Source organism: Mesoplodon bidens (assembly GCF_964165515.1).
Source record: "Mesoplodon bidens genome assembly, chromosome: 11".
Classification (NCBI taxonomy): Eukaryota; Metazoa; Chordata; class Mammalia; order Artiodactyla; family Ziphiidae; genus Mesoplodon; species Mesoplodon bidens.
Genome location: NC_138167.1, coordinates 40,955,416 through 40,975,969, shown reverse-complemented (window position 1 = coordinate 40,975,969; position 20,554 = coordinate 40,955,416).

Here is a 20,554-nt window from a genome sequence, read left to right as displayed (position 1 = left end):
CATCAGTGATGGGACAGCTTAGGCGGCTGAAGCAAGGTCCTGACACCCCACCGCGTGAGGTGGACAGCGGGCAGGACACGGTGGCAGGCTTCCCTGGGGGGAGGGGAAAGGGGAGATTGCCAGTTACAGGTTGGGAATTGGGTCAGGTTGGCTCATTAGTTATCAAGGAAACCAGTAGAGGGGCACGCCCCTCACCACCCCTTTGATCAGAACAATCACTAGCTGGGCCTGGGGCAAGTGTGTAGGAAGGTCAGTCCTGTGAGTAGGTGTGGGTGAAGCAGGCCCTGGTCAAGCAGGGCGTGTACAGGGAGAAAGAGAGCAGCCATCTTGAGTGGCCTGACTAGACACTCCACCCCTACATACCCTGTATGACCCTTAACTATCTCGGTCCAGCCCCTCTTCCATGACATCCTTGGGGCCAGGTGCATAGGGGGCACTGCAACCAGATGCCACAATACAATACAGACAGCAGCAGCCAAACAGCATCAAGAGTAAGATACCTAGTATGCTCAGAACAGTCATTTGTCAGGATGTGGGCACATTCTGGACCCAGGCGCTTACCAGGTCAACGAAGCGGCAGTGCTCTGTCCAGTAATAAGGTAAGGCCACCCCTGGTTTTCACAAACCCAGAGCCACCCCCATGGGGAGGGGAAGGCCTGGCTCTAAAAGAAATATTCTGGTGGCCTTGCCAGGGGTCAGCCACTTTAGTACATATCTGTCACCCCCTGTTATGTTGGGTGCCATTAGGGGTGGACACATTAGGTCTTTCCAAGCAGAAAATAGTCCCACTAGTTGGACTTCTGTGTCCAGAAGCCAGCCTGTCCCACTCCACACACGTCATAGCCCAGGGAGGGTCACGGGCAGTCAGTTGTACAGTACCATTTACGGGGGGGTCCTTCTGACATGTTGCACATGGGACTGGAAGCTGGTAAGTCTTTCCCCCCATGGTCAGTCGTCCCATATAGTCACATTAGCCGGGGCAAGTTTTCATAGAAGTCCAGAGGAGGACAACAATGTTATCTCACTGTAGACCCAGCAATAAGACTCATTGCACAGTGAGGCCAGTGTTGCTGCTCAGCCCTCGAATAGATTTCCTCCCTCAGGCTAGGGACAAAATGTAAGACATCTAATAGGCACAACACGGGGAGATGATGACAGTTAAGCAAAATACAAGCGGAAGCCACATTCTGAGATAATACCACACCCGCCTGTGGTTTCTGTCCTGGTCTGCAATACGGTTCAGAAAACTCAAGTTTTCAGTAATAGAGGAGTATGTCTAAAATCATGGGATGGCCACCTCGTTTTACCTTGGATGTCTGAACCACAGCTACTCCATTTTGACTTTCAAATGCATTCCCTTCCTCAATGGCCAAAGCAGATGTAAAATGTATGTCTGAAAGGCCACAAAACAGGCTGCTCTTGTCAGTAAAATTTAAGTTAAACCATGTATAAGCCTCATATACAACCCCATACCTCAATATGTGTAGATTTTTCCATCATTTCCCCTTTTGATTGCAAATCTTCCAATAGAAAGCATTGATGATCAAAATATCCGTCCCTCAATGCTGGGATGCTGGCTCCTCCTCTAGGTTCAGCTCATGTCCCATGGTGCTGGACCTCCTTTATTTTCGCCTAGTTATTCACACTGGGGGAAACTTAATCAGATCTTGTGAACAGGCTCAGGGGTATGTTAATGGGGAAACACTTTATAGGCCATACATTTTATCACTTATACCAAATTGTTATGCAAGACTTGTACATGTGCTTTTAGCAGCCGACTTAAAGCGAGCAATGTTATATACATCATGAGTAGTTACACTCTGTGATAACTTCACTGGGTAATCTTTTCCTCCTGAACATCAGGGCAAGTGTGGCTAACACAATAACTTGCATAAATACAGACCTCAATTAACAAAACTAGAATTTAATATCTATTGAAACAATCTTTTTCAATCTAAAATTACTCTCATCTCCACCAAACACAGCCAAATCAAAACTAATTTGTTTGCAAAACAAGTCTGATCCATTGACCATGTAGGGGGCAAAGTGGCTCAGGCAGAACTCCTCAGAAGGAGTCTCAGGCTGAATTCCCAAAAGGCCTCTCAAGGCCAAGCAAGCCATGCCAAAGACCTGCCATCAGGCTCCACCTTGGACTTCTCGGTCCCTAAATATAGAGATTCTTGCACATGCCGGAGACAGTCTTACCCTTTCACCTCATAAGGCTGCTCAGAACCTAAGAGTCTCCAATTTCTGGAGGGACCTGTGATCTGAAAAAAAAGTTGCACAATGTGAGAGTTGTGAGTCGTTTTATTTGGGGCAAAATGAGGACTATAGCCCCGGAGGCAGCATTTCAGATAGCTCTGAGAAACTGCTCCAAAGAGGGGAAGGTCAGTATATATGTGATTTTGGTGAAGGGGGGTGGTACATGCAATCAAGCACACATTTTTTTTTTTTTTCTGTACCCGGGCCTCTCACTGCTGTGGCCCCTCCCATTGCGGAGCACAGGCTCCGAATGCGCAGGCTCAGCGGCCATGGCTCACGGGCCCAGCCGCTCTGCGGCGTGTCAAGCACACATTTTTGCAGAACGTTTCTGCTAGGCTCGAGAAGGTCACTGCTAGTCGTGAGGAGTGGACGTCACCATGAAAGACTTTAGTGCTTTTCTAGATACGAGGAGATACAAGAACTGGGCTCATAAAATCTTCTCCTGAAAACATCTAACTATCTGAAGGCCTGTTCTGCCAGTTTTTCCCAGAGCACAGAGTGCCTCATTCCTGATCTCCACTCTGAACTCCTTTCAGGATGTGTTGAAGGTCAGCAGTCATAGCAGCTTGGGATTGAATCCTTGTAGAGGTAGATGGCAAGTGCCAACCTTTAGTTGGCAGACCAGACGGAAAAGTGCTTCAATTTATGAACTAAGAATGCTGCCTGCCATATCAGTAAACAAAAGATGTTGCAGCCTTCAAGCTACCACATTACAGCCGCCCCTACGGTGAGCTCTGAGGGAACTCAAGATAGAAACAGGATGTCTGCCATCTAGCAGTCAACTACTGCAGCCACCAAACGACTGGTGCACCCTGAAGCTCAGGAGAAAACACAGGATACGGGCCCCAGACAGCTGAGGTGCATATCAAAGGAATGATTTCAATGAGCCCAGACTTCACCTCTTCCCATACATAGAAAAGGGCTAATTTCATTACCTTGAGATGTCCGGTTTTCCTTAATTAACAGTAATCTTTTGATATCCCTACTACCTGCCCTTTGCTGCAGAAACTCCTATATATCCTGGCTCCCCCCTCGCCTCTAACAATTTTCTCAGCATTATCTGAGATGCTGTGTCCAGACTTGAAGTCCTCTGAAAGTCCGCCCACTAAAACAACTCTCAACTTTTAGGTTGCGCGTTGTTTTCAGTCGACAAATTCTACCCATAGGTGTAGTTTACCAAATTGCTGTAAGTCAAAGCTAACTTGAGGGGAAGGGCTCCCCTCTACCTGGAAAACAGATCAAAACCAGTAACATTCCAAACAAAACCCATAAACATTATAACCATATTCACCAGTAACCAACCCTTTTGTTAACTTTTTATGAAGCCATTAGGTTTTCCATTAGGATTCTTTAATTTCTTACCCAGTTCAGCTGTATAATCTGAAATTGATCAGAGACCTGTACTTGCCAAAAGTCCTTTCTATGAATCTTCTTGAAGATGAAGCACTTTTGCAGAAGCATCAGAGCACAACAATTACTGCCTATAAATGACAAAAGACTTAAAAAGTCACCGTTAAACGCCTGATCACAATGTAATGGATAAACAAACTTGGTTACAATAACTAAATTAGGTCTGATTGTAGTCTTAACCCTTAAAAACATTCATCTCTGGCAAAAACCAAGAAGCAAGTAATTGTAAATATCCTGATTGGAAAACTTAATGCTTTAGTCTTCCTCTCCGAAGCAAAGATAGACAAACTTAGGCCTGCCCAGCAATTAATGTTCCAATATTTTACCCTATTTGAAATGAACCAGACAGTCAATGAATTCTCTTTATTTAACTTAGTTTAGTTTCAAGTTACCAAAATCTGGAGAGACTCTTCTAGAGCCCTCTTTTTTTTTTTTTTTGCAGTACGCGGGCCTCTCACTGCTGTGGCCTCTCCCGTTGCGGAGCGCAGGCTCAGCGGCCATGGCTCACAGGCCCTGGAGAGACTCTTTTAGATAGATATTCCCAAAACATAATTATTCCTATGTGGTTTTTTAAAAGCCTCTCTCCCTTTCCTTCATTTACTCTTGGAGATCACAAGTGATTAAAGTTCCTGAGAACCCAGGTAGATCATCTACATCTCAAAGGCACAAGAAGAGAATACCAACTGCTTCTAGAGAGCTAGCTTAACCAGTTACAAAAGCCTCACTTTGATACAGTAGCAGAACCATCAGGGGCTGTTGTTCTCCAGATCTCTTGGCAGCCCCCGTTCATCAAGGACAGCCACCTGGGGATTTCCCCCCTAACTTTTGGGATCACCCCTGGAACTTCTGGGCCCCACGTGTTAGTGGACAGCTCCCCGCAGCTTTCCATTCCCCGTGTGTATTTCTCAACATCTCGGCACTCGGGAGTTTCCTTGGTCTCCTGGCTGCTCCTCCAGTTGTTGGGCTACACCCTGCAGGCCAGAAGGTCTGCACTTGCCCAGCTTTAAAACCGAAGAGCCCGGAGTCAGCAACAGAGACATCAGTGGTTTAATGGATTGGAGAGCTGACAGGTCTGAAGCAGGGTCCTGGAGGGACTCCCCACCGCGAGCAGCGGACAGGCGGTGGGCAGGATATGGTAACAGGCTTTCTCCTGGTTGTGGGAAGGGGAGATTGCCAGTTATAGGGGAAATTGATGTCGGGTGGCCTCATTAGTTACCAGGGAAACCAGCAGAGGGACACGCCCCTCACCACCCCTTTGATCAGAGCAATCACTAGCTGAGGCTGGGGCAAGTCATGGAAGGTCAGTCATGTGCTTAGGATATAGATGAAGCAGGCACTGGTCAAGTAGGGGATGTACAGAGAGCAAGAGAACGGCCATCCTGAGTGGCCTGACCAGACAACCCCATAGAACACTGTTAGAAGGCGCTGGAAGATTACTGTGGCTGTTTCCATATTAAAATGTTAATGTGTGAGTCAAATTGATGGGTTTTGAACCTGAAGGATCAGTTTCATTTAATTGTATTAACCAAATTGATTTTTAAACCAGCAGAGTTATTTGCAGTGCTCAAGAAGTCATTATGTGCCACCCAAGCAAGATAAATGGGTCACCTTGGGATTTGCAGCTGGAGTTTTCTTTTATGACAATACATTGGGAACCGAGTCATTTGTCCCGAAGAGACTCTGTCAGCAAGGTTCACCAAACCTGTCTTGATTAGTTTTTCAAAAGCACATGAGAAGATTTACTAATTACACTTTCAAGGGTTGATTTGATCAGCTTCACTTGGTCTCACAATCAGCCTATCACTGCTTTAAGCTCCAACAGACTAAAATGGTTAAAAAAGGTCTCATGGAACTGTGAGCTAAATTCTAATATGACCTAAACTTGTATGCTTTAAATTACTGCATATTTGAGATGCTGCAAATAAAATGATCTAATGCAAATTCTCATACCTTTTCTGCAAAAGTAGTCAGGGAGCAAATATTAACACCTTTTGGCCAGTGAGGGATGCTGTGACAGAAAACAGGAAGATCACTCAAGTTGATACAATAACCCGCTGCAGAACTGTTACATTTTTAAAAATTTTTTATTTTTTTAATGTTTATTTATTTTTTTAATTTTTAAATTTAATTTTATTTTTTTATACAGCAGGTTCTTATTAGTCATCCATTTATACACATCAGTGTATACATGTCAATCCCAATCTCCCAATTCATCACACCACCCGCCGCCGCTTTCCCCCCTTGGTGTCCCCCCTACGTTTTTTCTCTACTTCTGTGTCTCAATTTCTGCCCTGCAAACCGGTTCATCTGTACCATTTTCTAGGTTCCACATATATGCGTTAATATACGACGTTTGTTTTTCTCTTTCTGACTTACTTCAGTCTGTATGACAGTCTCTAGATGCATCCATGTCTCTACAAAAGATCCAATTTCGTTCCTTTTTAGGGCTGAGTAATATTCCATTGCATATATGTGCCACATATTCTTTATCCATTCGTCTGTTGATGGGCATTTAGATTGCTTCCATGTCCTGGCTATTGTAAATAGAGCTGCAATGAACATTGGGGTGCATGTGTCTTCTTGAATTATGGTTTGCTCTGAGTATATGCCCAGTAGTGGGATTGCTGGGTCATATGGTAGTTCTATTTTTAGTTTTTTAAGGAACCTCCATACTGTTCTCCATAGTGGCTGTATCAATTTACATTCCCACCAACAGTGCAAGAGGGTTCCCTTTTCTCCACACCCTCTTCAGCATTTGTTTTTTGTAGATTTTCTGATGATGCCCATTGTAACTGGTGTGAGGTGATACCTCATTGTAGTTTTGATTGGCATTTCTCTAATAATTAGTGATGTTGAGCAGCTTTTCATGTGCTTCTTGGCCATCTGCATGTGTTCTTTGGAGAAATGTCTATTTAGGTCTTCTGCCCATTTTTGGATTGGGTTGTTTTTTGATAATTGAGCTGCATGAGCTGCTTGTGTATTTTGGAGATTAATCCTTTGTCCATTGCTTCGTTTGCAAATATTTTCTCCCATTCTGAGGGTTGTCTTTTTGTCTTGTTTATGGTTTCCTTTGCTGTGCAAAAGCTTTTAAGTTTCTTTAGGTCCCATGTGTTTATTTTTGTTTTTATTTCCATTACTCTAGGAGGTGGATCAAAAAATATCTTGCTGTGATTTATGTCAAAGAATGTTCTTCCCATGTTTTCCTCTAAGAGTTTTATAGTGTCTGGTCTTACATTTAGGTCTCTAATCCAGAACTATTAAGTTTTTCTCTGGGCTTTCCTCCCTCCTTCATTTCTGTGTCAGTTGTCATTACAGTAATGCAGTTGTAAGTAATCTGCATTTTCAATTCACACAGACATTCTGTAATTCCATATTGAAACAAGTCACCTTTTCTTTTGTGACCTCTCTTAAAATCTTGCTCCTCAAAGTGTGGTCCTTGGCCCAGCAGCAACTACATCAACTGGAAGCTAGTTAAAAATGCCCAGATTCTACTAAATCAATCTGCACTGATTCACATGCAAGTCAAAGGCAAGAAGCACTTTCTGAAGGGACTTGATGGCCTCAGGACAGTGGTTTGCCACCCTGGCTGCATATTAGAATTGCCTGGGCTGCTTTAAAGGCATAAAGTTCTCTGGGATCCCAATCTCAAGGGTTCTGATTTAATTGGTCTGCAGGTGGGGCCTGGGTAGCCTTGAGTTTTAAAACTTCCACAGGTGATTCTACTGTGTAGGCTTGAGATTCCCTGCCTTAGAATCGTGTTGCCTCTAGGTGCCCTTATTTTCAAGTTTGCTATTCTGAAAACAAAGCAACACAAAACATTCTATATGTTTTATATATCAATAGTACTTTTTGTTGCTGCATAAAAGAAATCCAGGAGTTCAAGATTTCTCTCATTCAATCCATTCATTAATTAAATAACTTTTTTTAAAAAAAGAACAAATGTTTTCTAAAAAAAGAACAAATGTTTTCAATCTCAGGCCTAGCAGACCCTGCTAATGCAATCTTTTGCTTTAAACTTTGATATGTTAAAACCTATTCAGTGTCTCACAAAGTGTGAGGGAAAAACAGAAAATAGGGAGAGAGATGTTTTGCTTCTATTCATTATTATGGTAGGATAAGCACTGTGTATCACAAGAGAAAAGAATTTCAATTATGAAATTCAGAGCACACCTGAAAATAAGTAAGGTCTCTGGATAAATACAGGCAACCCAATTAAATTTGAATTTCAGAAAAACAATGGATTCTTTTCTACTCAATAATTTAGTATTCTTTAATATATTTAGTATGAGTATGTGTCATGCAAGTACATGGGACACATTTTTGTTTGCCAAATCTGGCAGTCCAAAGCAATAGGCCATGTAAAATGAGGCAAAAATCTTATCCATAGTTAATAAAAATGAGAATCTATATAATGTGCCAGCAGGATGCCTACACAAATTGCCTTTTATGGAATATTTTACAATTTAAAGAGAAATAATATAATAATACTCCATGATTACAGCTCAATAGGAAATCTCTTAAGTGTTTTTGACCAAGCTACCTCTTCAGGTGAGGACTGAAAGGTTAAGAAATAATAATTTTAAATAATTCCATGCATTTTGATTCTATAGTAAGTACCATTCTACTAACATTTTTTTCTAGTTTATGTGTAAAAAATTGAACCGAAATGAAACATCGCAGGCTCTTAAAAAGAAGGAAAAAACCCCCCAAAACACTACTGAGCAATCTGAGTTGTTGGAAAACCTAGCCAGCAGAGGGCGCTAGTGTATCACTGATGAATTTCGAGTCACAAAAGGCTCATTTTTGCAATGCCTCGTGCTACTTTGATTTTATTTAAATATTTCAGTCCACTTTGCCATGCTGTGCCAAATGCAGTGCTAGTGTACTGTTCAGCACTTGCATTGCCCTAAATGATATATTTCTTTTGCCCAAGATCCTTGGCTGAGAAATACACTTTAGCCCATGTTGGCAATTGGAAGCACTGTGCTTTCGGTTTAGGCTTGAATGCCCGGGTGTTTCTAAGTGTGTGTGATTGTGTGAGTGATCATGGGTCTAATGAACAAAGGCAGCGGCAGGTGGAGGTTTATCAGATGAAGGATATGGAAATCCCAGCTGGGATGGGAGATGGCCAAGGCTGGCCTGATTTGACTCCTGAACCAGAGAATGAGTGCACGTGCCACAATTCCATCCTCACGTGTACACACCTAAAAGGTGTATTCAGATCTAGTTAAATTCAGGACAATTTCATTTTCCCCCCAGTACTGCCTGTATGGACAGAGAAGGAGCGTTCATCATGTGCCTGCTTTGCGCTGCTAGGCTTGACCTTTTTTTTTTTTTTTTTTTGCGGTGCGCGGTCCTCTCACTGTTGTGGCCTCTCCCGTTGCGGAGCACAGGCTCTGGACGCGCAGGCTCAGCGGCCATGGCTCATGGGCCCAGCCGCTCCGCGGCATGTGGGATCTTCCCGGACCGGGGCACGAACCCGTGTCCCCTGCATCGGCAGGCGGACTCTCAACCACTGTGCCACCAGGGAAGCCCATTCTTCCTCCATTTTTAATGGAACAACCATCAGTATTGCAGCACAGGTACCTTTTGTGGAACATGTTTAGAGAAATATGGGTCTAATGAGTAAATATATGGAATATCATTCATGGTAGGAATTAAGGGGAGTTGGTTCGTTATTCTTATTATCATCATCAAAAAACATGTATTCAGCCCCTTCTGTTTGTAGGGCGTTTGGTTAGGACCCAGAGACATGACACAAATCCTATTGTAGAGGACTTTACAGTTTAGGTAAGGAGGCAAAAAATGCCTTTAGTTTGAATGGGAATATAGCTTGAATTCTTGTGATCTTTTTATTTATTTATTATTTTTGGCTGCGTTGGGTCTTCGTTGCTGTGCTCTGGCTTACTCTAGTTGCAGCGAGCGGGGGCTACTCTTCGTTGCGGTATGCGGGCTTCTCATTGCAGTGGCTTCTCTTGTTGCAGAGCATGGGCTCTAGGCACATGGGCTTCAGCAGTTGTGGTGCGTGGGCTTCAGCAGTTGTGGTGCATGGGCTTCAGTAGTTGTGGCTCGCAGGCTCAGTAGTTGTGGCTTGCGGGCTCAGTAGTTGTGGATTGTGGGCTCTAGAGTGCAGGCTCACTAGTTGTGGCGCACGGGCTTAGTTGCTCTGTGGCATGTGGGATCTTCCCGGACCAGGACTCGAACCCATGTCCCTTGCATTGGCAGGTGGATTCTTAACCACTGCGCCACCAGGGAAGCCCAAGTCTTGTGATCTTATTTCGCCAATTTTTAGAATAGGATAGTGTTAATCGATAACAGGGTTTCCAGTGATTTCTTAATGTGGCATTCTGTTTCATTCCCCTAGCGAACAATTACCATTTTCTTTCATTAATTTAGTATGGCTCAGACATTTTGAGGATGAGACATTTAAACATTTGATTATGAGCAGATCCTAACAAAAGTCATTAAGAATCATACATCTTTGACATACCCTGGGCAAACAGATGTTCTCCTTTTCACATGCAAGCGCGCACACATGCACACACTCGATTTCATCTCATCAGAGCATCACATCTTCATGTCATTTATTAGATGAACAAAAGCAAATGAAGGATGTAGATATCTATATCAGGGGATTGGTCAAAGGATTTGGAGTTTAGAGAATAAAAATATGTCGGTGTCTTTTAGTAATTTTGTTGCCTGGCAAGTTGTCAGTAAGCTGGAGATCTCTAGTCTTTCTTCTCCAGAGATGTGAGAGTTCACCCTATGCTGGCACCTTTTCTCTAAGACTCTTTTAAAGCCTTATCAAGCAATGTAGCATACTACCAACAGGGAAGAAATTCATTCGTGGTTGCACCATTCACAGAAGAGCTGGAAATGAAATATTCAGTTGTGATTAGATGTGCAAATGGAAATGTGAAAATGATGAAAAATGATCGGGATAATTCTATCTGGAAATTTTCCTGAGGTATTCAGATGCCTATAACAAAACCTGATTTTTCCTTTTGAATCATCTTATTTAAGCCACCCCATGACTTCACCCTGATGTCCTTTTGAAGTAGGCTCCACGTGGAAGGGCTCTGGGTGGACATTTCTGCTTTTGGAAGTACCATGACTTGCAGCTCCATTGAATCAAGTTCATCATCTTGGAGAGAACGGGCAGAGGTTTTTTTTTTTTTTTTTTTGCTGTACGCGGGCCTCTCACTGCTGTGGCCTCTCCCGTTGCGGAGCACAGGCTCCGGACACACAGGCTCCGCGGCCATGGCTCGCGGGCCCAGCCGCTCCGCGGCATGTGGGATCTTCCGGGATAGGGGCACGAACCCGTGTCCCCTGCATCGGCAGGCGGACTCTCAACCACTGCGCCACCAGGGAAGCCCATGGGCAGAGGTTTTATCTTTGCCTTTACATATCTTAGCAGGCTTATCATCCTATTAAACCACCAGGCCTTATTTATTCAGGTCACAAATAACTGAGCAGTGTAGAAATAATAGGATACTGGTGGCAAATTGTGTTTTTCTGCATCATGACTATAAATAAGTTACCTGAAATAACTTTTCAGAAGCCAATTTCAGTATAACGGTTTAAACCAGAATCCAATGAAAGGAAGTAATTTTTTAACATAATGCAGTCATGATTAAGAATGATAGTTTTCTCTTTACATTGATAACCCCTAATCCTTAATCCTCCTCATGATATTTGCTTTAATATCTAAAAATGTGGACATTTCTGAAAATGGAAATGGAACTTGCAGTGGAGCTACAAACTCACTAGTAATTTCAGAGAATGTCCATGTGGGTCTTTTTCATATGATATTGGAAGTGTCTCATGACATTATTTGGATTGCATCCTAGGGGAACAAGACACATATCTGACCATATCAATGGGATAATTCATGTCTTGGTCCAAATTGGCACCATTAGTAGGCTTTCTGCCTTGGTTACTCTTTGTTTCATGTAAGTATACTATGGGGTCAGGGAAGAAGCAGGCCAGTTCATCATGAAAACTCTGTCCCCTACATCGAGAAACTGAGAATGCAAAACAAAAGGAGTTGAACTTGAGAGTCACTGGCTGAAACCTCTCCCAGCATCACTCTTCCAGTCCCAGATCTCATGTAAACTTGTTAGGGCAACTTGGGCAACTCGGGACTCTGTAATCATTTGTTTATAACAGAGATTAATGTTTTTAACCACTGTAACCCCAGTTGTGGCATGAAATCATCACTTAACCAAAACCTCTTCAATACTTCTATTCATTTCTTTAATGAATATCTATTGAGTACCTGTTTTGTGCCAGGCATCATTCTGGGCACTGGGATACTGGTGAAAATGTTGGATGAAGTCCTAGCTTTCTTAAAGCTTACTTTCCAGTGGGAATAAAGACAATAAACAAACTAACATTGAGTCTATAAAGAAAATCAAGTAGGATAAATGTGGTTGAGAGTGATAGGTGTGAGATGAGAAAAGGCCTCTCTGAGGGAGTGTTGAAGGAGATGGAGTCAGGTGGGGAAGGAGAAGAGCATCCCAAGCATTGGACACAGCAAGTGCAAAGGTCCTGAGGCAGCAGCAAGCTTGGCATGTGCAAGGCTCTGGAAGGAGCTCTTGTAGCTGGAGCCTAGTGAGCAAGGGAGGGGGAATGGAAGATGGGGAAGGAGGGGCAGGCAGGGACTGGGCTACGAGGGATCTTGTAAGGCTCTGGTAAGGAGTTTGGATTTTATTCCATGGGTAGTCAGAAGCTGTTGAAGGGTTAAAAAAATCATTCTAGCTAGAAGAATGACTGTGAAAATGGCAAGAATGGGATCAGGAACACACTTTGGGCTATTTCAGGTAAGTCCAGGGGCTTAGGACTCAGGTGGAAATAGAAGTGGTTGATAACAAAATATATTTTGGAGAAAGAGACAATAGGATATATTAATGGATTAGATGTGGGTGTGAAGGAAAAAGAGATATTTGTCCTGAGCAACCTACTGAGGTGGGAAAGAAGAGTTGTAGAGGGTGGAAATTAAGAGTTTGATTTGAACGTGGTTAGTTTCAGATGCTTATTGGACATCAAAACACTGAGATCAGATAAGTCAGAGCTGCAGATATAAATTTGGGCATCATTTGCCTATAGATGATATTTGAAGACCAGAGACAGGACCAGCTGATCTCAGGGGAGAGTATAGATCCGAGAGAAGATGGTCAAGAACTGCGTCCTAGGTCACACCAATATAGAGGTTGAGAAGAGGAGGAGGAGCCAGCATCGTGGGTGGAAAGCTGGAGAAGTGAGGTGCTATGGAAACTAAAAGAAAAAGAGGTTTTAGGGAGGAAGTGTCTACCACTGCTGAGAGATACAGTAAGATGAGAACAGAGAGATGGGCCTTAGATTTGTCTCTTAAAGGTTGTAGGTGACCTTGAGCAGAGTGAGGCCCTTGCCCAGGATGACAAAGAGGATGAGACTCAATGTTTGTCTTCAAAGAACTGACAATGTAGCCACGGAGACAAAGCCAGTACTAAGCAGCCCTTCATTTTATGGCTGCACTTACCTTCTCAGAGGACCTGTGTTACTGTGGAAACCCAGAGTTGCTCTAGAATAATATTCTCTCTAGATTTTAGGGCCAGTAAAGGTCTGGTAGTCTGAATTGCCACCTTATGCCTTCTTGATGGGCAGCTAGATGTCAACATTTGCACAAACCTTTCCAGGGATAGAAGTTCATCTTATAAGAGAGTCCATTCTGTAGTGGCATGGCTTTGGTCTTTTTGAGAACATGGGTGATTTATTTTGCCAGGATTTTAAATTTTATTGAAGTTTCAGGTGTACAGCATTATAATTTGACATCTGTATACACTAAGTGATCACTTAGTAGTTACAGGTCTAGTTACCATCTATCACCATGCAGTTGACCCATTTCACCTGTGCCAGGATGTTTTCATGTATGTCTATACATTGTCTATACTTATTGTTTCTCCCTTTTCTCCTCCTACTGTGTGTGTGTGTGTGTGTGTGTGTGGGCGGGGGGAAGTGGGGAGTGGAAAGAGCACCTTCTGAGTTGCTATCTTGGCTCTGGCACCCGCTAGCTGTCCAATTTTAGGCGAGTTGTTTTATTTTTTGGGTATTAGTCTCTTGATTAGTAAAGTGGGGACAACACCACGTATTTCATGGGGCTATTATGGGGTAGGGTGGGATGACATGTGTAAGACACTCACCAGGTGCCTGTTTAAAGGCAGGTGTCAGCAGGTGTGCATCACTCTCCCACAGGGAGAATCCCACAGGGATGTGGCTTGAAGCCAGATTGCTTGGGTTTGAATTCCAGCTCCATCCTTGTCAGCTGAATAGACTTGGGCAATCTCCTTAATCTCTCTGTGCCTTGCTTCTTCCTTTGAGGAATGGGTACATCCTAGTACTGACATACTTGGGTGAGGATTAAATGAAATAGTTCTGATAAAGTTCTTGAGACAGTGCCTGGCACATCGTCAGCATCCTGCAAATGTTTGCTTATTACGAGGACGGTCTTTGAAGCCCTTGCAGTTCCTGGTCTGAGGACAGTTGCCCTAAAGGCTCTAGTGTGTGGAATGGCTGAACAAAGTGACCAGATAGAGAAGGTGGGTCACTACCTAGATGGGTAAGCAGATCACAGATAATAATATGATTTCAGATGATCCTTTAAAAATTAAAATTTCAGAAGTTACACACAAAAACATTCTTATTGTAAAAAATTCAAGAAATGTAGAATTTTATCAAGTAAGAAGAAAAAGACTCAGTTCATAGTCTTTCTCCTCCCCAGATCCTCACCTTCCCATATTATTTTCCAAATTTGTAGCTTACTCTTTGTGGTTCAGGTGTGTGTCCTCAGGCCCATAAGTTGAAAAACAAAATCTACTACCCACTCACCAAAAATGTCAGAGATGAATTAAGCAATTAGAATTAATTAGAAATTAATTCTAAGCTAAGTTAGAAACTTACTACAAACCACTTGTTTTAAAAATAATTGCTTTATGCCTGAATTAAACCTTTTGTTTCCTCTTTCAAGATGGTGTGTGCAGAGTAAAGAGACTGCCCTTGAAGGAGTGGTTGGAAACAATGGGAAGAGGTGCCTTTTTCAAAAATTCTCTCCCATGACTCTCTCCTATGCTATTTTCCTATTAGAGCTGAATTTCTTGGAGTTAAGATATTATTGCCAGAAAGCCCTGTAAAGTTGCAGGTGAACAAGGCCACTTATGGGGAGGTAGGGCCCCGAGAATCCCGGGATGCTCTGTCCATGTCAGAGTTTGGCCTCTGGGCTCGTCCTGCTCAAGGAATCGGAGACCTAGCTCTGACTTGGAAGCTGGAACCCTCTTGCTTGCTACTCCTTGATTTTGTCATGCTCTGGTTCTTCAATCAATGTTCCTCTCTTCAGACTCTTTTTATATTTTGAAAAAACAGTAGGAGGAGCTCTTTGGATGGGCTGAGGCTGTATCCTTTCATAATAAATTTTTATTTCTAAGGCACTGTGCACAGACCTAGAGGCATTTTGCTGTGGTCGTTTTTTTATCTCTTTTTAAAAAATAAATAGAAAGGGCCACATGAATTTTTATCAAATCATCGATCTAAAAACAAAGCCCATGAAACAGAATGTTGTCCCGTATTTTCTAATAATACTTTATCGCTAACATTTTCTTATTATCCTAAAAACTACTTACTTTTCTCCTGATTTTATGATAATTTAAAACCATCAGTTGGAACATTATTATAGCTGTTTTAGATCTGATGATTTATTTTGGGACTGGAGTCACATCTTTCAGAAAAACATGATTTTATATTCATAGGTGTTGTTGGTTTCCTAACCAAATCTTTAAATTTTTTATAATATTTTAATTCTTTTATTCTCCTAAATGTTCAATTCATCAAAAAACCAAGGCTTAGTGCTTAAGTGTCCTTGTATTTAGGACAATAAATTTCATATTGATAATTCAGGGATTCCCCACCTAGTTGATCATAATAAATGTGAATCCTCACTGATTGAAATCTGGGTAGATGCTGCTGTTATGATTCCCTCCCTCTCCAAGGCCAGTATCTTTTGTGGAAGTTAGCAGCTATTAAATTCCACCCCTATGAGCACTCCTATCTTTTCAAATGATTATGATGTTTTGATGGAATAAAGAGCAGTTCTCACAAAGAAGTGTCACTGGAAAAGAAGTTAATTCATTCAGTTATGTATCAATGAACAAATATCTGTTAAGAACTGGGCACCACACTAAGTCATAGCTGTCTTAGCTCAGGTTCCCCCCAAAAGCAGAAGTTTTATTTTGGGAAATAAACAAGAGTGGGAACTGGAAACAATGAAATAGGAAGGACACAAAGTGTTACTGAACTGACTCACCACTGTGGGCAATGAGGGTTCAATCCCACTGGGCACCCTCTAAGAAGCTGTGTAGGATGCCCCTCAGAATTGTCCACTTGAGATACGGAAGTGGGCAGTAGTCAATCCTTTGAATAAGGATTGTCCTTGGGATGTTAACTCCCTCCACTTCCAAGTTTGTGTAAGAATCAGAACGGCCGAGTGACTCCTGGGGTCCCCTAGCAGAGGCAGAGGCCTCCCAATATAAAACCAGAGATACTGGTGAAACTGAGAGGCTATGCTGTCCGTTTTCTCCTGCTGGCTGCTGTGGCTCAGGCTGAACTAAAAAGTGGGCCAAGAGACGTGAGCTGAGGCAGAAGAGGAGTCTGATAAAACAGTCCATGGGCTCATGAATCTTACTGTGTAGTGGTAGACTTAGACAATAGGCAACTACTAAAATACAATGTGACAAGTGATAAGAAAGAAGGTAGAGTTTATCAGCTAGAACTGTGTTGGGCTACATATAACAGAAACTCAACAGTAGTAGCTTAATCCAATGGAAGTTTATTTTTCTCATGTAACAAGACCAGAGGAAGTTAGTCCAGGGCTGGCACTAATGCTCAAGCAAGTCAGATAGCACCAGGATCCATCTAACTTCCTGCTCTTCCATCCTCAGTGTCTGGCTTCCATTCTCATAGATGCAAGATGGTTGTTCTACTTCTGGGTGCCCTGTGTTCTAGGCAGGGGGTCAGGAAAATGGTAAATGGCAAGGGCATTGGCCAGCTAAGTCTGTTTTTATCAGGAAAACCATAGCTTTCTGGAAGCCCCACCCAATAAAATTCTACTTCCATATCATTGAGCAAAGTAGGTCACATGCTCACTCTTAGCTCAAGGGAGTCTGGATGATGAGTACTTTTACATGGACGCCTTGTACACTGTACAGAATTGGAGTTCGGTTAGTGAGGAGAGGGGAGAAAGGATATTGAGTAGACAACTTATGGTTTCTGCCTCAGAAATCTAGAGTGCTATGGGACCATGAAGGAGAGACCCCAAACTTGGACTGGGATGGAGAGAGGGTGGTCAAAGTAGGTCCTTAAAGATGACTCTTGAGCTAGGTCTTGAAAGATAAGTTAGATTAGCCAAGTAGAGAATATGTGAGCTTGTGTTGGTGTATGGTGGCAGAGGGTCGAGGTGGGGATGAATGGAAGGACAATCTAGACATTATGTAGAAGAATATGGAAATATGAAAGATTATAAGCACCTAAAAAGCAGGGGGCAGAGGTGGGGATGAATGGAAGGACAATCTAGACATTATGTAGAAGAATATGGAAATATGAAAGATTATAAGCACCTAAGAAGCATTTCAGAGAGATACAACATAGCTACAACATAGATACAACATAGAGATACAACATTAAGGGCAAATGGGTAGTGGTGAGGTACAATTCTGACAGATATTCTAGAATCAGTCTAGACTACAATGGACCTTGTAGGCCATAATAAGGAATTTGGATTTTATGTGGAAGGTTATAAGAAGTTGTTGAAATATTTTAAACAGGCAGGTAATGTTAGGTGAGCCGACGTGGGTTGTGAAAGAATTCACAGAAATATTAGCAAGAGGAGAAGAGAGTTTTTATTCACTTCCTAAGAGAGGAAAGGGGCCAGATGCATAGAGTGGCATTGGCACCCAAGGGTGGGGATTTGAGTCTTTTACTGGGCTTCACAGGGTTGATGCCTACTCTGGTCCACAGCAGTACTTGGGCTGGCTGTGTCTCTATAGGATGTGGTTTTTCGGAGAATAGACTTGCAGTCTTCAGTAATTTTCCAGTTCTTGGGTGTCTGAAGGAGACTTAATAGGGGCTCTTGACAGGTGTTACTCCATTTTGAATCACGTTAGATGGCTTACAGGTAATGTTATAAGATCTGTATTAAAAAAAATCAACCTGAAAAAGTTTTGGAGAATGGATTGGGGGACTCAAGGCTGGCAGTAATCAAGCACTTGCCATAAGCCAAGGAAAAAATGGTGTGGACTTGAACTAACAAGGATAGAGAGAAAAGGGCAGGTTCAAGAAATATTTTGGAGACAGAATTGATAGGACTTGGTGGACATCTGTATGATGCAATTTCTCTAATCCAGCAACACAGGAGGAGGAGTAGCTTTTGTGGGTAAGATGATGAATGAACATGCTGAGGTGGAGCCTCCTATGGGACAGTCAAGAGAATGTTGGGACTGGGACCTTTGCAAGATATTTGAGCTGGAATCATAGGTTGGAGGTCATTGGCACATGGGTGTCATTGCCATGACTGAGGTCCTTCAGATCGTGGAGTATAAGAGAGAAATAAGGAAGAAGAGCACGGTGGCAGTGCCAAAGGGCACACTGACATTTAGAAGATGGAATGAAGAAGATAAGCCCATAGAGGAGACAGAGAAGGAAGGTGAGAGAGATACAAGTAGCTCCAGGAGAGAGAGCTACATCACCACCTACCCCGTCACAACACATTTATCCCCGCTGGTCCCCTCCCCCCACCTATTCTGGCTTCTTTCTCCACGGCACCATGGAAACTCATCAAGGTTCCCGAAGACTTCTTTGAATCACAGGCCAGTGGATGCTTTCCAGCCTTTTTCAATGTCATTCTTCTGCTCTATCTGAATCTCCTGACACTCTTGAGAAGATACTTCTAAGATCATATTAATAGGATAGCTACCATGCTTTGAGAACTTTCTCTGTGCCGGGCACAGTCTTGAGCACTTTTTATACACCGTGTCATTTAATCTTCAAAACAATGTTGAGGTAGGTACTATTACGGTCTCCATTTTCAAAAGGAGGAAACAGACGGGTAAACATTCCTCATTTTGAGGAAACAAAATGAGGCATAAAGAAGCTAAATAGATTTGACTGAGATTGATGCTGAAAGCTCAACCTCTGTGCACCGGTGCCGAATCGAATCTTAGAGACAGAGTTTTGGGTGAAGTAGAAAAGAAGAGCTTTATTGCTTTGCCAGGCAAAGGGGGCCACAGCAGGCTCGTGCCTCTCAAAACTGTGTTGTCTGCCCCGCCCCCCCCCCCGGGGGGATTTAATGAGGGTCTTTATAGCAGTGGTCACGGGTTGGGTTTCTGATAAGATTAGGGTGTGTAAAGGCCTGCACTGCCTTAATCTCCTCTCAGGTGGTTGTCTCCTAATCTTGATGAGCTTCTCTGGCCCCTTTAATGTTTTTTTTTTTTTTTTTTTGCGGTACGAGGGCCTCTCACTGTTGTGGCCTCTCCCGTTGCGGAGCACAGGCTCCGGACGCGCAGGCTCAGCGGCCATGGCTCACGGGCCCAGCTGCTCCATGGCATGTGGGATCTTCCCGGACCGGGACACGAACCCGTGTCCCCTGCATCGGCAGGCAGACTCTCAACCACTGCGCCACCAGGGAAGCCCAATAGAGATTTTTTAAAAGACCATCTATTATAAAAGATATTTTACTTTTCCTCCAAAATAGACACTTGATAGAAAGAGCAGAAGCCCTTAGTGAGTAGAGGACTGTCTTCGCCTGATGGAGAGAGCTGTGTGTCACCCAAGTAGAATGAGTTCCAGAGTTAGGGCGTTGCCAGAGGGAAACTCAATGGTTTGTATCTATCAATCAAACTCAGATCGTGTATGAGTCAATCTCCACACCAGCGTGGGCTTTGGAGTCAGACTGTCGTATTCAAATCCTGGCTCCACCATTGGGCAAACTGTGAGATCTTGGTGACTGACTTAACCACTCTGTGCCTCGGTTTCAGACATTTATAAAATAAGGGTAAGGGCTTCCCTGGTGGCGCAGTGGTTGAGAGTCCGCCTGCCGATGCAGGGGACACGAGTTCGTGCCCCGGTCCAGGAAGATCTCACATGCCGCGGAGCGGCTGGGCCCGTGAGCCATGGCCGCTGAGCCTGCGCATCTGGAGCCTGTGCTCCGCAATGGGAGAGGCCACAACAGTGACCGCCAAAAAAAATAAATAAATAAATAAATAAGGGAAGAGCTCGTACCTCACATGGTTGTTAGGAGCTAATCCATGAGCTAATCCATATAAGGTGCTTAGAACAGTTTCAGAAACATACCAAGTGCTCAAAACTCTTGTATTTCTTTCTATATATAATTCTATCTTTCTGTGTAATCTAACACTTTTCCACTTAAAAAAATCTTATATTAATTTTTTTCCCTAAGGGAATTCAGTAGTGATGCAGTCTTTCTCACCCTTGTCCCTCTCAGGACAGTGGCAAGTATAACAGTGCTATTTCTTCTGACCCATATGCTCACACCCCCACCACGTACACACACATCACAAAAACACAGTACCCCCCACCCCAACCGTTACTGAAGCTGTCAGCCTTGAAAAGTTTCTATTCCACCTTTAAAACTGTCAGATATCTTTGTGGTGGCAGCCCAGGGATAGGTCCATTCACGTGGGAAGCTGACCTTTTTGGCCTAGTCCAAGTCCCTCTGGGGGGTAGGCATTCACACAAACCCTCAAGAAGCTGGCTGGATGTAGTCAAGTGTGGGAAGGAAGAAATTCCTTCTAATGAGTACCTCCATGGAGCACCTCAACCTGTGGTTTGTGACCGCTAT